Source organism: Nerophis lumbriciformis, linkage group LG01 (assembly GCF_033978685.3).
Source record: "Nerophis lumbriciformis linkage group LG01, RoL_Nlum_v2.1, whole genome shotgun sequence".
Classification (NCBI taxonomy): Eukaryota; Metazoa; Chordata; class Actinopteri; order Syngnathiformes; family Syngnathidae; genus Nerophis; species Nerophis lumbriciformis.
Window position 1 is genome coordinate 66,106,827 of NC_084548.2, and position 12,708 is coordinate 66,119,534.

General features: G+C 36.6%; 1 protein-coding gene across 2 annotated transcripts in view; it reads right to left on the reverse strand.

Annotated features, from left to right (window-relative positions):
* The window catches only part of plxnb3 (plexin B3), a 128,621-nt gene extending 116,333 nt beyond the window's left edge, over window positions 1-12,288 (reverse strand). For both annotated transcript variants that reach the window (XM_061924442.2, XM_061924435.2), the window contains exon 1: window positions 11,735-12,288. The gene's annotated coding sequence lies outside the window, so the exon portion shown is untranslated. The remainder of the gene's footprint in view (window positions 1-11,734) is intronic.
* Between the last annotated feature and the right edge of the window lie 420 nt (window positions 12,289-12,708).

The following is a 12,708-nucleotide window of genomic DNA, read 5'->3' on the forward strand; positions in this document are numbered from 1 at the left end:
AATTTTTATGACTTTTGTCATAGTTTTGCCAAGTAAAATTTCCGATGATAATTTTGCCAAAATTTTCAAGTTTTCTTATAATATTGTGACTTGTCGAGTAAACTTACGACTCTTTTCGTAAAATTGCCAAAATGTTACGCTTTTCTTGTAAAATTGCGATTGTTATTAAGTAAAATTCCAACTTTTATCATAATATTGCACAAATGTTCAGTTTTTCTTGTAACATTTTGACTTGTGTTGAGTAAAATGACGACTTTTATTATAATACTGCCAAAATTCTAAGTTTTTCTTGTGAAATTGTGACCTTTTTCTTGTGAAATTCCAACTCATTTTTCACAACAAGCTTTTTTATATTTGCATAGTATGTATATATTATTAATGTTGTAAATACACATTTTTATATATCTAGAAAGGGTGGTTCTAAAGAGGTAGGCTTTTTTCTCAGGGCTCAAGAAAGTAACAAACACAAGAATATGTGTGAGATGAATGACCATCACAAAGACAGAGGACCAGTAATTAGTGTTTGTCCAGAAACAACACCTGCGTATGTATGTGCACATACATAATACATGTGACAAGATGTCCCCCGGAGCGTACACACACACACACACACACACACACACACACACACACACACACACACACACACACACACACACACACACAAATTCTTGTATTTGTTACCTTCTTGAGACCTCTCTTTAGGACCACCCTTTCTAGATATATAAATATGTGTATTTATAACATTAACAATATATACATACTATGCAGATATAAAAAAGCTTGTGAAAAAAATAAAAATGAGTTGGAATTTCACAAGAAAAAGGTCACAATTTCACAAGAAAAACTTAGAATTTTGGCAGTATTATAATAAAAGTGGTAATTTTACTCAACGCAAGTCAAAATTTTACAAGAAAAACTGAACATTTGTGCAATATTATGATACAAGTTGGAATTTTACTGAATAACAGTTGCAATTTTACAAGGAAAAGCTTAAAATGTTTGGCAATTTTATGAAAAGAGTCGTCATTTTACTCGACAAAAGTCACAATTTTATAAGAAAACTTAAAAATGTTGGCAATATTGTAAAAATAATCGGAATTTTACTTGGCAAAATTATGACAAAAGTCATAAGTTTACTCAAAAAAATGTCACTGTTTTACAAGAACAACAAAGACATTGGCAGTTTTGTAATAAAGGTCAGAATTTTATATGACAAATGTCAACATTTTGGATTAAAAAGTAATAATTTTACATTAAATATATTGCAATGTTACAGAAACAGAAAGAATATGAGAAATTAATCCCAATTTTATTAGAAAGAAGCCGACAAATTGTGAGAAAAAGACTGCTTTTAGTTCCTAATTTTTTTTTAAATGTTTTGTTTGTAATTGGTTTTTAATCTTCATTATGTACTTCACGTTATTGCAGTATGTCTATATATACATATTTATTTATTTATTTTAAATTAATTTTGGCCATAGCGGGAGCATTTCAATTATATTACACACACTTGTTATTTCATATGTTGACCAGAGGGGGAGCACTTTTAAAAGCGACACACAGTCAAAGTGAAAAATCCCTCCTTTTTGGGACCACCCTCATTTTGATGGATGTCACCACCATATTATGCAAATGAGATCTCTATTTTTTGTTTTTTTGTAATGTGCTTAAGGCCGATGGCAAAGGAGTCACGGACCACAGATGGCCCCCGTGCCGCACTTTGGGCAACCCAGCTGTAGAAGCTAACTGTTAATGGCCACTATAGTCTTAGTACCGTAGTGTATTTGTTCATCCTATGGTCACATATGGGACGCGGGTTGTCTTACGTCAGCACCGGAAGTCGTAAAACCGTCTGTTCACCTGGCGGGTTTTTTTCGGGGATGAATAGGGAAGTCCTTCTTCCGCTGCCGTCTTGTTTTATCATATATTGCTGCCTTTGCACCTGTCAGTATTTACATTTGCATGCACATTAAATCAACTAAAAATCCTGACTTTGGAGCAATGTTCACGGACTCTAGGATTTGGTTCTCTATTAGATGCAATGGTTTTCCGTATTGGGACCATGATTTATGTCCTTTACCTGGTTGATGTCTCAAGAAAGGTAGAAATACAAGAACACACACACACACACACACACACACACACACACACAAACACACACACACACACACACAGAGATGAGTGAGTGAGTAAAGTTGAGTTAAACAGATGGTTAGCAGATTGTATCATAATATAATCACACACACACACACACACACACACACACACACACACACACACACACACACACACACACACACACACACACACACACAGGTTAGGGTGAACTTCCTGTCATGTGTCCGTCTGTTGAGTGAAGACAACATGAGGATAATCAACATAAACTGAGTCGGGGTCATCTTCAAGACGCCCCCGGGTGTGTGTGTGTGTGTGTGTGTGTGTGTGTGTGTGTGTGTGTGTGTGTGTGTGTGTGTGTGTGTGTGTGTGTGTGTGTGTGTGTGTGTGCATGTTAAGGAGGCGCAGTAATCTGAAGGCGCACTAAAACCTGCAGATTAGTCAAATGCATGTTGATAACCTGAATAAACTCACTCTGTGAGGTCATCATATAAAGGGGGGTGGGGGTGGGGTCACCAGGTGAGAATGGAGGTCACCCCTCAAAAAGAAGGTATGTACACATGCACTTTCCAGGTTTTCCGGGACATTTTTCTCATTCAAAATGAATTGGCCATTTTTCTAACTTTCACCATTTCCACATTTTTCAACCGATTCAAACCATTCCACCCTTCAACATATTCCACACATGCTGGAAATTCAAACTTCTCTTTTTCCAAGTACAAAAAAAATTCCAGGATTTTCCAGAATTCCTGGTTTTCCAAAGCCCTATTTCGACTCTTTTTTCCGGTGACTACTCCTTCCACATTTTTTAAACGTATTTTAACCGTTCCACCGTCAAAACATTCCTCTTAATCAAGACAAACAACGGAGTTGTTTTTTCGAACTGGAAAAATTCCCGGTTTTCCCAAAAATTCCAGGAATTCCGTAATACCATTTCTCAATTCAACATGTTACTATTTCAACATTTTTTGACCGATTTGAAAAATGTCAACACCAACCATTTCAACTCATTCAGACCATTCAAGTTTTTTACTATTTTGAAAAAAATTCCCGCTTTTTCCGAAATTCCCATTTTTTCCCATTGAAATCAACGGGACATTCTTCAAAGTTCCACAACATCCACATTTTTCATCTGATTCAAACCATTCCACCCTTCAACATATTCCACCATTGTGGAAACTGGAAAAATTCCCGGTTTTCCCAAAAATTCCAGGAAGTTCCTATTGAAATGAATGGGACATTTTTCCAAGTTGCACAACACAACACCCACATTTTTCAACCTATTCAAACCATTCCACCTTCAACATATTCCACCATTGTGGAAATTCAAACTTCTCTTTTTTCAAATTCAAAAAAAATTCCAGGATTTTCCAGAATTCCTGGTTTTCCAAAGCCCTATTTCCACCCTTTTTTCTGGTGACCACTCCTTCCACATTTTTTAACGCCTTTCAACCGTTCCACTGTCAAAATATTCCTCTTAATTAGTACAAAAAAAACAAAGTTGTTTTTTGAAGTGGAAAAATTCATGATTTTCCCCAAAATTCCAGGAATTCCGTAATACCATTTCTCAATTCAACATGTTACTACTTAAACATTTCTCCACTGATTTGAAAAATTACAACACCAACCATTTCAACTCATTCAGACCATTAAAGTTTTTTTACCTTTTTCAAAAAAACTCCCACTTTTTCCGAAATTCCCATTTTTGACTACTCCTTCCACATTGTTTAACGCATTTCAACCGTTCCACCGTCAAAACATTTCTCTTAATTAGGACAAAATAACAAAGTTGGTTTTTGAACTCGAAAAATTCCTGGTGTTCCCGGTTTTCCCAAAATTCCAGGAAGTTGACATTGAAATTTCCCACATTTTTCAACCGATTCAAACCATTCCACCTTCAACATATTCCTCCATTGTGGAAATTCAAACTTCTTTTTGTCCAAGTTAAAAAAAAAATCCAGGATTTTCCAGAATTCCTGGTATTCCAAAGCACTATTTCCACCCTTTTTTCTGATGACTACTCCTTCCACTTTTTTAAAACGTATTTCAACAGTCCCACCGTCAAAACATTCCTCTTAATTAGGACAAAAAAAAACTAAGTTGTTTTTTGAACTCGAAAAATTCCAGGTTTTCCCGAATTTCCAGGAAGTTCCCATTGAAATGAATGGGACATTTTTCCAAGTTGCACAAATCCCACATTTTTCAACCGATTCAAACCATTCCACCCTTCAACATATTCCACCATTGTGGAAATTCAAACTTTTCTTTTTTTCAAGTTCAAAAAAAATTCCAGGATTTTCCAGAATTCCTGGTTTTCCAAAGCCTTATTTCCACCCTTTTTTCTAGTGACCACTCCTTCCACATTTTTTTACGCCTTTCAACCGTTCCACCGTCAAAACATTCCTCTTAATCAAGACAAAAAACTAAGTTGTTTTTTGAACTGGAAAAATTCCCGGTTTTCCCAAAAATTCCAGGAATTCCGTAATACCATTTCTCAATTCAACATGTTACTACTTCAACATTTTTTGACCGATTTGAAAAATTTAAACACCAACCATTTCAACTCGTTCAGACCATTCAAGTTTATTACTATTTTCAAAAAAATTCCCGCTTTTTCCGAAATTCCCATTGGGACATTCTTCAAAGTTACACAACATCCACATTTTTCATCTGATTCAAACCATTCCACCCTTCAACATATTCCACCATTGTGAAAACGGGAAAAATTCTCGGTTTTCCCAAAAATTCCAGGAAGTTCCCATTGAAATGAATGGGACATTTTTCCAAGTTGCACAATTCCCACATTTTTCAACCTATTCAAACCATTCCACCCTTCAACATATTCCACCATTGTGGAAATTCAAACTTTTCTTTTTTTCAAGTTCAAAAAAAATTCCAGGATTTTCCAGAATTCCTAGTTTTCCAAAGCCCTATTTCCACCCTTTTTTCTGCTGACCACTCCTTCCACTTTTTTTAACGCCTTTCAACCGTTCCACCGTCAAAACATTCCTCTTAATTAGGACAAAAAAAACGAAGCTGTTTTTTTAACTATAAAAATTCCTGGTTTTTCCAAAAATTCCAGGAATTCCGTAAGACTATTTCTCAATTCAACATGTTACTACGTCAACATTTCTCGACCGATTTGACAAATTTCAACTCATTCAGACCATTCAAGTTTTTTACCATTTTCCCAAAAATTCCCGCTTTGTCCGAAATTCCCATTTTTGACTACTCCTTCCACATTTTAACGCCTTTCAACCGCTCCACCGTCAAAACATTCCTCTTAATTAGGACAAAAAAACCGAAGTTGTTTTTTTAACTCGAAAAATTCCCGGTTTCCCCAAATTTCCAGGAAGTTTCCATTAAAATGAATGGGACATTTTTCCAAGTTGCACAATTCCCACATTTTTCGACCGATTCAAACCATTCCACCTTCAACATATTCCACCATTGTGGAAATTCACATTTCTTTTTTTTCCAAGTTCAAAAAAAATTCCAGGATTTTCCAGAATTCCTGGTTTTCCAAAGCCATATTTCCGCCCTTTTTTCTGGCGAGTACTCCTTCCACCTTTTTTAAACGCATTTCAACCGTTCCACCATCAAAACATTCCTCTTAATCAAAACAAAAAAATAAGTTGTTTTTTGAACTAGAAAAATTCCCGGTTTTCCCAAAAATTCCAGGAATTCCGTAATCCCATTTCTCAATTCAACATGTTACTACGTCAACATTTCTCGACCGATTTGACAAATTTCAACACCAACCATCTCAACTCATTCAGACCATTCAAGTTTTTTTTTACCATTTTTCAAAAAAATTGTGCAACATTTTTCCAAGTTGCACAATTCCCACATTTTTCGACCGATTCAAACCATTCCACCTTCAACATATTCCACCATTGTGGAAATTCACATTTCTTTTTTTTCCAAGTTCAAAAAAAATTCCAGGATTTTCCAGAATTCCTGGTTTTCCAAAGCCATATTTCCGCCCTTTTTTCTGGCGAGTACTCCTTCCACCTTTTTTAAACGCATTTCAACCGTTCCACCATCAAAACATTCCTCTTAATCAAAACAAAAAAATAAGTTGTTTTTTGAACTAGAAAAATTCCCGGTTTTCCCAAAAATTCCAGGAATTCCGTAATCCCATTTCTCAATTCAACATGTTACTACGTCAACATTTCTCGACCGATTTGACAAATTTCAACACCAACCATCTCAACTCATTCAGACCATTCAAGTTTTTTTTTACCATTTTCAAAAAAATTCCTGCTTTTTCCGAAATTCCCATTTTTGACTACTCCTTCCACATTTTTTAACGCCTTTCAACCGTTCCACCGTCAAAACATTCCTCTTAATCAAGACAAAAAACAAAGTTGTTTTTTGAACAGGAAAAATTCCCGGTTTCCCAAAAATACCAGGAAGTTCCCATTGAAATGAATGGGACATTTTTCCAAGTTGCACAAATCCCACATTTTTCAACCGATTCAAACGATTCCACCCTTCAACATATTCCACCAATGTGGAAATTCAAACTTCTCTTTTTTCAGGTTCACATTTTTTTTCAGGATTTTCCAGAATTCCTGGTTTTCCAAAGCCCTATTTCCGCCCTTTTTTCTGGCGAGTACTCCTTCCACCTTTTTTTAACGCATTTCAACCGTTCCACCATCAAAACATTCCTCTTAATCAAAACAAAAAACTAAGTTGTTTTTTGAACTAGAAAAATTCCCGGTTTTCCCAAAAATTCCAGGAATTCCGTAATACCATTTCTCAATGCAACATGTTACTACGTCAACATTTCTCGACCGATTTGACAAATTTCAACACCAACCATTTCAACTCATTCAGACCATTCAAGTTTTTTACCATTTTCCCAAAAATTCCCGCTTTTTCCGAAATTACAATTTTTGACTACTCCTTCCACATTTTTTAACGCCTTTCAACCATTCCACCGTCAAAACATTCCTCTTAATTAGGACAAAAAAAACTAAGTTGTTTTTTTAACTGGACAAATTCCCGGTTTCCCCAAATTTCCAGGAAGTTTCCATTAAAATGAATGGGACATTTTTCCAAGTTGCACAATTCCCACATTTTCCGACCGATTCAAACCATTGCACCTTTCAACATATTCCACCATTGTGTAAATTCAAACTTCTCTTTTTTTCAAGTTAAAAAAAAATTCCAGGATTTTCCAGAATTTCTGGTATTCCAAAGCCCTATTTCCACCCTTTTTTCCGATGACTACTCCTTCCACTTTTTTTAAACGCATTTCAACCGTCCCACCGTCAAAACATTCCTCTTAATTAGGACAAAAAAACTAAGTTGTTTTTTGAACTCTAAAAATTCCAGATTTTCCCAAATTTCCAGGAAGTTCCCATTGAAATGAATGGGACATTTTTCCATGTTGCACAAATCCCACATTTTTCAACCGATTCAAACCATTCCACCCTTCAACATATTCCACCATTGTGGAAATTCAAACTTCTCTTTTTTTTTAAGTTAAAAATTTTTTCCAGGATTTTCCTTAATTCCTGGTTTTCCAAAGCCCTATTTCCACCCTTTTTTCTGGTGACCACTCCTTCCACATTGTTTAACGCCTTTCAACCGTTCCACCGTCAAAACATTCCTCTTAATCAAGACAAGTTGTTTTTTGAACTGGAAAAATTCCTGGTTTTCCCAAAAATTCCAAGAAGTTCTTATTGAAATGAATGGGACATTTTTCCAATTTGCACAAATCCCACATATTTCAACCGATTCAAACCATTCCACCCTTCAACATGTTCCACCATTGTGGAAATTCAAACTTCTCTTTTTTCAGGTTCACATTTTTTTAAGGATTTTCCAGAATTCCTGGTTTTCCAAAGACCTATTTCCACTCTTTTTTCTGGCGAGTACTCCTTCCACATTTTTTAACGCATTTCAACCGTTCCACCGTCAAAACATTCCTCTTAATCAAGACAAAAAAAGAAGTTGTTTTTTGAACAGGAAAAATTCCCGGTTTTCCCAAATTTCCAGGAAGTTTCCATTAAAATGAATGGGACATTTTTCCAAGTTGCACAATTCCCACATTTTTCAACCTATTCAAACCATTCCACCCTTCAACATATTCCACCATTGTGGAAATTCACATTTCTCTTTTTTTCAAGTTCAAAAGAAATTCCAGGATTTTCCAGAATTCCTGGTTTTCCAAAGCCCTATTTCCACCCTTTTTTCTGGTGACCACTCCTTCCACATTTTTTAACGCCTTTCAACCGTTCTACCGTCAAAACATTCCTCTTAATCAAGACAAAAAACTACGTTGTTTTTTGAACTGGAAAAATTCCTGGTTTTCCCAAAAATTCCAGGAATTCCGTAATACCATTTCTCAATTCAACATGTTACTACGTCAACATTTCTCGACCGATTTGATAAATTTCAACACCAACCATTTCAACTCATTCAGACCATTCAAGTTTTTTTTTACCATGTTCAAAAAAATTCCTGCTTTTTCCAAAATTCCCATTTTTGACTACTCCTTCCACATTTTTGAACGCCTTTTAACCGTTCCACCGTCAAAACATTCCTCTTAAGACAAAAAATTAAGTTGTTTATTGAACTGGAAAAATTCCCGGTTTTCCCAATTTTCAGGAAGTTCCCATTGAAATGAATGGGACATTTTTCCAAGTTGCACAATTCCCACATTTTTCAACCGGGTCAAACCATTCCACCTTCAACATATTCCACCATTGTGGAAATTCACATTTCTTTTTTTTCAAGTTAAAAAAAAATTACAGGATTTTCCAGAATTCCTGGTTTCCCAAAGCCCTATTTCCACCCTTTTTTCTGGTGACCACTCCTTCCACATTTTTTTACGCCTTTCAACCGTTCCACCGTCAAAACATTCCTCTTAATCAAGACAATAAACAAAGTTGTTTTTTGAACTGGAAAAATTCCCGGTTTTCCCAATTTTCAGGAAGTTCCCATTGAAATGAATGGGACATTTTTCCAAGTTGCACAATTCCCACATTTTTCAACCGAGTCAAACCATTCCACCTTCAACATATTCCACCATTGTGGAAATTCACATTTCTTTTTTTTCAAGTTCAAAAAAAATTCCAGGATTTTCCAGAATTCCTGGTTTTCCAAAGCCTTATTTCCACCCTTTTTTCTGGTGACCACTCCTTCCACATTTCTAACGCCTTTCAACCATTCAACCGTCAAAACATTCCTCTTAATCAAGACAAAAAACAAAAGTTGTTTTTGAACTAGAAAAATTCCCGGTTTTCCCAAAAATTCCAGGAATTCCGTAATACCATTTCTCAATTCAACATGTTACAACGTCAACATTTCTTGACCGATTTGACAAATTTCAACACCAACCATATCAACTCATTCAGACCATTCAAGTTTTTTTTACCATTTTCCCAAAAATTCCAGCTTTTTCCGAAATTCCTATTTTTGACTACTCCTTCCACATTTTTTAACGCCTTTCAACCGTTGCACTGTCAAAACATTCCTCTTAATTAGGACAAAGAAAACAAAGTTGTTTTTTTAACTCGAAAAATTCCCGGTTTTCCCAAATTTCCAGGAAGTTTCCATTAAAATGAATGGGACATTTTTCCAAGTTGCACAATTCCCACATATTTCAACCGATTCAAACCATTCCACCCTTCAACATATTCCACCATTGTGGAAATTCAAACTTCTCTTATTTCAAGTTCAAAAAAAATTCCAGGATTTTCCAGAACTCCTGGTTTTCCAAAGCCCTATTTCCACCCTTTTTTCTGGTGACCACTCCTTCCACATTTTTTAACGCCTTTCAACCATTCCACCGTCAAAACATTCCTCTTAATCAAGACAAAAAAAGAAGTTGTTTTTTTAACTGGAAAAATTCCCGGTTTTCCCAAATTTACAGGAAGTTCCCATTGAAATGAATGGGACATTTTTCCAAGTTGCACAATTCCCACATTTTTCAACCGAGTCAAACCATTCCACCTTCAACATATTCCACCATTGTGGAAATTCACATTTCTTTTTTTTCAAGTTCAAAAAAAATTCCAGGATTTTCCAGAATTCCTGGTTTTCCAAAGCCTTATTTCCACCCTTTTTTCTGGTGACCACTCCTTCCACATTTCTAACGCCTTTCAACCGTCAAAACATTCCTCTTAATCAAGACAAAAAACTAAAGTTGTTTTTGAACTAGAAAAATTACCGGTTTTCCCAAAAATTCCAGGAATTCCGTAATACCATTTCTCAATTCAACATGTTACTACGTCAACATTTCTCGACCGATTTGACAAATTTCAACACCAACCATTTCAACTCATTCAGACCATTCAAGTTTTTTTTACCATTTTCCCAAAAATTCCCGCTTTTTCCGAAATTCCCATTTTTGACTACTCCTTCCACATTTTTTAACGCCTTTCAACCGTTCCACCGTCAAAACATTCCTCTTAATTAGGACAAAAAAAACGAAGTTGTTTTTTTAACTCGAAAAATTCCCGGTTTTCCCAAATTTCCAGGAAGTTCCCATTGAAATGAATGGGACATTTTTCCATGTTGCACAAATCCCACATTTTTCAACCGATTCAAACCATTTAACATATTCCACCATTGTGGAAATTCACTTTTTTTTTTTCAAGTTCAAAAAAAATTCCAGGATTTTCCAGAATTCCTGGTTTCCCAAAGCCCTATTTCCACCCTTTTTCTGGTGACTACTCCTTCCACAAGTTTTTTTTTTGAACAGGAAAAATTCCCGGTTTTCCTAAATTTCCAGGAAGTTCCCATTGAAATGAATGGGACATTTTTCCAAGTTGCACAATTCCCACATTTTTCATCCTATTCAAATCATTCCAACATCGACACATTCCACTCATCCTGGACATTCAAACTAACACTTTCTCAAGTTCCAAACCAAATTCCGGTTTTCCTGGAAATTCAAACCATTCCAACATTCAAACTATTCTTACAGTCAAACTAGGTTTTGTCAGCATTTCACTTCAACTTCACTCTTCCAGTTCCATATAATGTACTTATTGTTTCATAAGTACATCCACGCCTCACGTGACCCCAACCAATAGAGTGACATCACCTGTCAATCATCACTTGCCGACTTCCGGTGCGCGCGCACGGTGCTGGAATGTCAGCTATTCCGTGCGCAGCTGTCCGGGGACAGGCTCGGGATTCGGGAACCCCTCCGAAATAACTCCGCTTCGACTCGGAAACCAAAACAACGAAACGGGGTCCGAAGCGCACCGGACTCCGGAGCGAAAATGCCCACTTTTAGAAGCGGGCGCTCACAGCCCGCCTGGGCGCCTGCTCGAACCCGAGCGAGACAAAACGCACGGAGGACGCTCGCCATTGGCGCCAATGAACTCGCTTGTGGAGCCGAAGCAGCCGTATTCGGGGCGTTGTTCGCGGGGACCCACCCATGTCCACGGCGTGGACCGGTGGAACGTGATAACAATGAGCGAACCCTAAATCACGACGGTTCTACACGGAGTCTGGCGCCTTTGACACGCCTGGCTCGCAGCACACACACATGAGAGCACCTTCCTGGCTTCCTTCCTGCGGCGGCGGCTGCTGTTGTTGTCGGACGAAAGTTGGACGACAAAAAACACGAAGAAAAGACAACTCAACTCACCTGCGGCGGCGGTGCGTGAGAGAAACTTCCAGACGCCCCTGCGAGTGAAACCGTCACGAGCAGCGAGAAGAGCCGCACAACAGGTCCGCTGAGACACCGCCCCGCCCGCCCGAGCTGCGTTGGCACGCGAATCTGACGCTCCTGTGGTACCAACTACTGTACCGCAACCATCTAGAGCAGGGGTGTCAAAGTCAAATACAGAGTGGGCCAAAATTTTAAACTGAGGTTGAACAAATTAACCTTTTAATAGGGACCCAAACACGTTTTGCATTGAATATTGAACAAGCAAGGCTTATATAACTTTATAGTGACATGCACAATCCAGTTTCAAATAATAATAATAATTAAAAAATATCAATGGCTTATCAAATAAAATTTAAATAAAAATTGAATGCCTCTTTTCTATTTGCAGCCTTCTGAGGTAAATATCAAAATTTTTCCACAGGCTAATAATACATTTGAAAATAAAATAAGAATAATGAATGAATCAAACATTCAAGCCTCGAAGTAGCGAGAGAAAGTGCATGAATGAAACGTTAATTATTGCTCAGTTTGCTACACTGATTTGTAGGGGTGTGGGTAAAAATCGATTCAAATCGCGATTCTCATGTTGTGCGATTCAGAATCGATTCTCATTTTTCAAAAATCGATTTATTTTTTTAATTTTTATAAATTTTTTTTTTTTTTTTTAATTAATCAATCCAACAAAACAATACACAGCAATACCATAACAATGCGATCCAATTCCAAAACCGACCCAGCAACACTATATACATATATGTATATATGTGTGTATATATATATATATATATATATATATATATATATATATATATATATATATATATATATATATATATATATATATATATATATATGTATGTATATATGTGTATATATCATCATCATAGGCATCCGTCCGTCAGTAGTGACGATGGGTTGCGCCTGGGGGAGTTCATTCTCAATGATTCCTC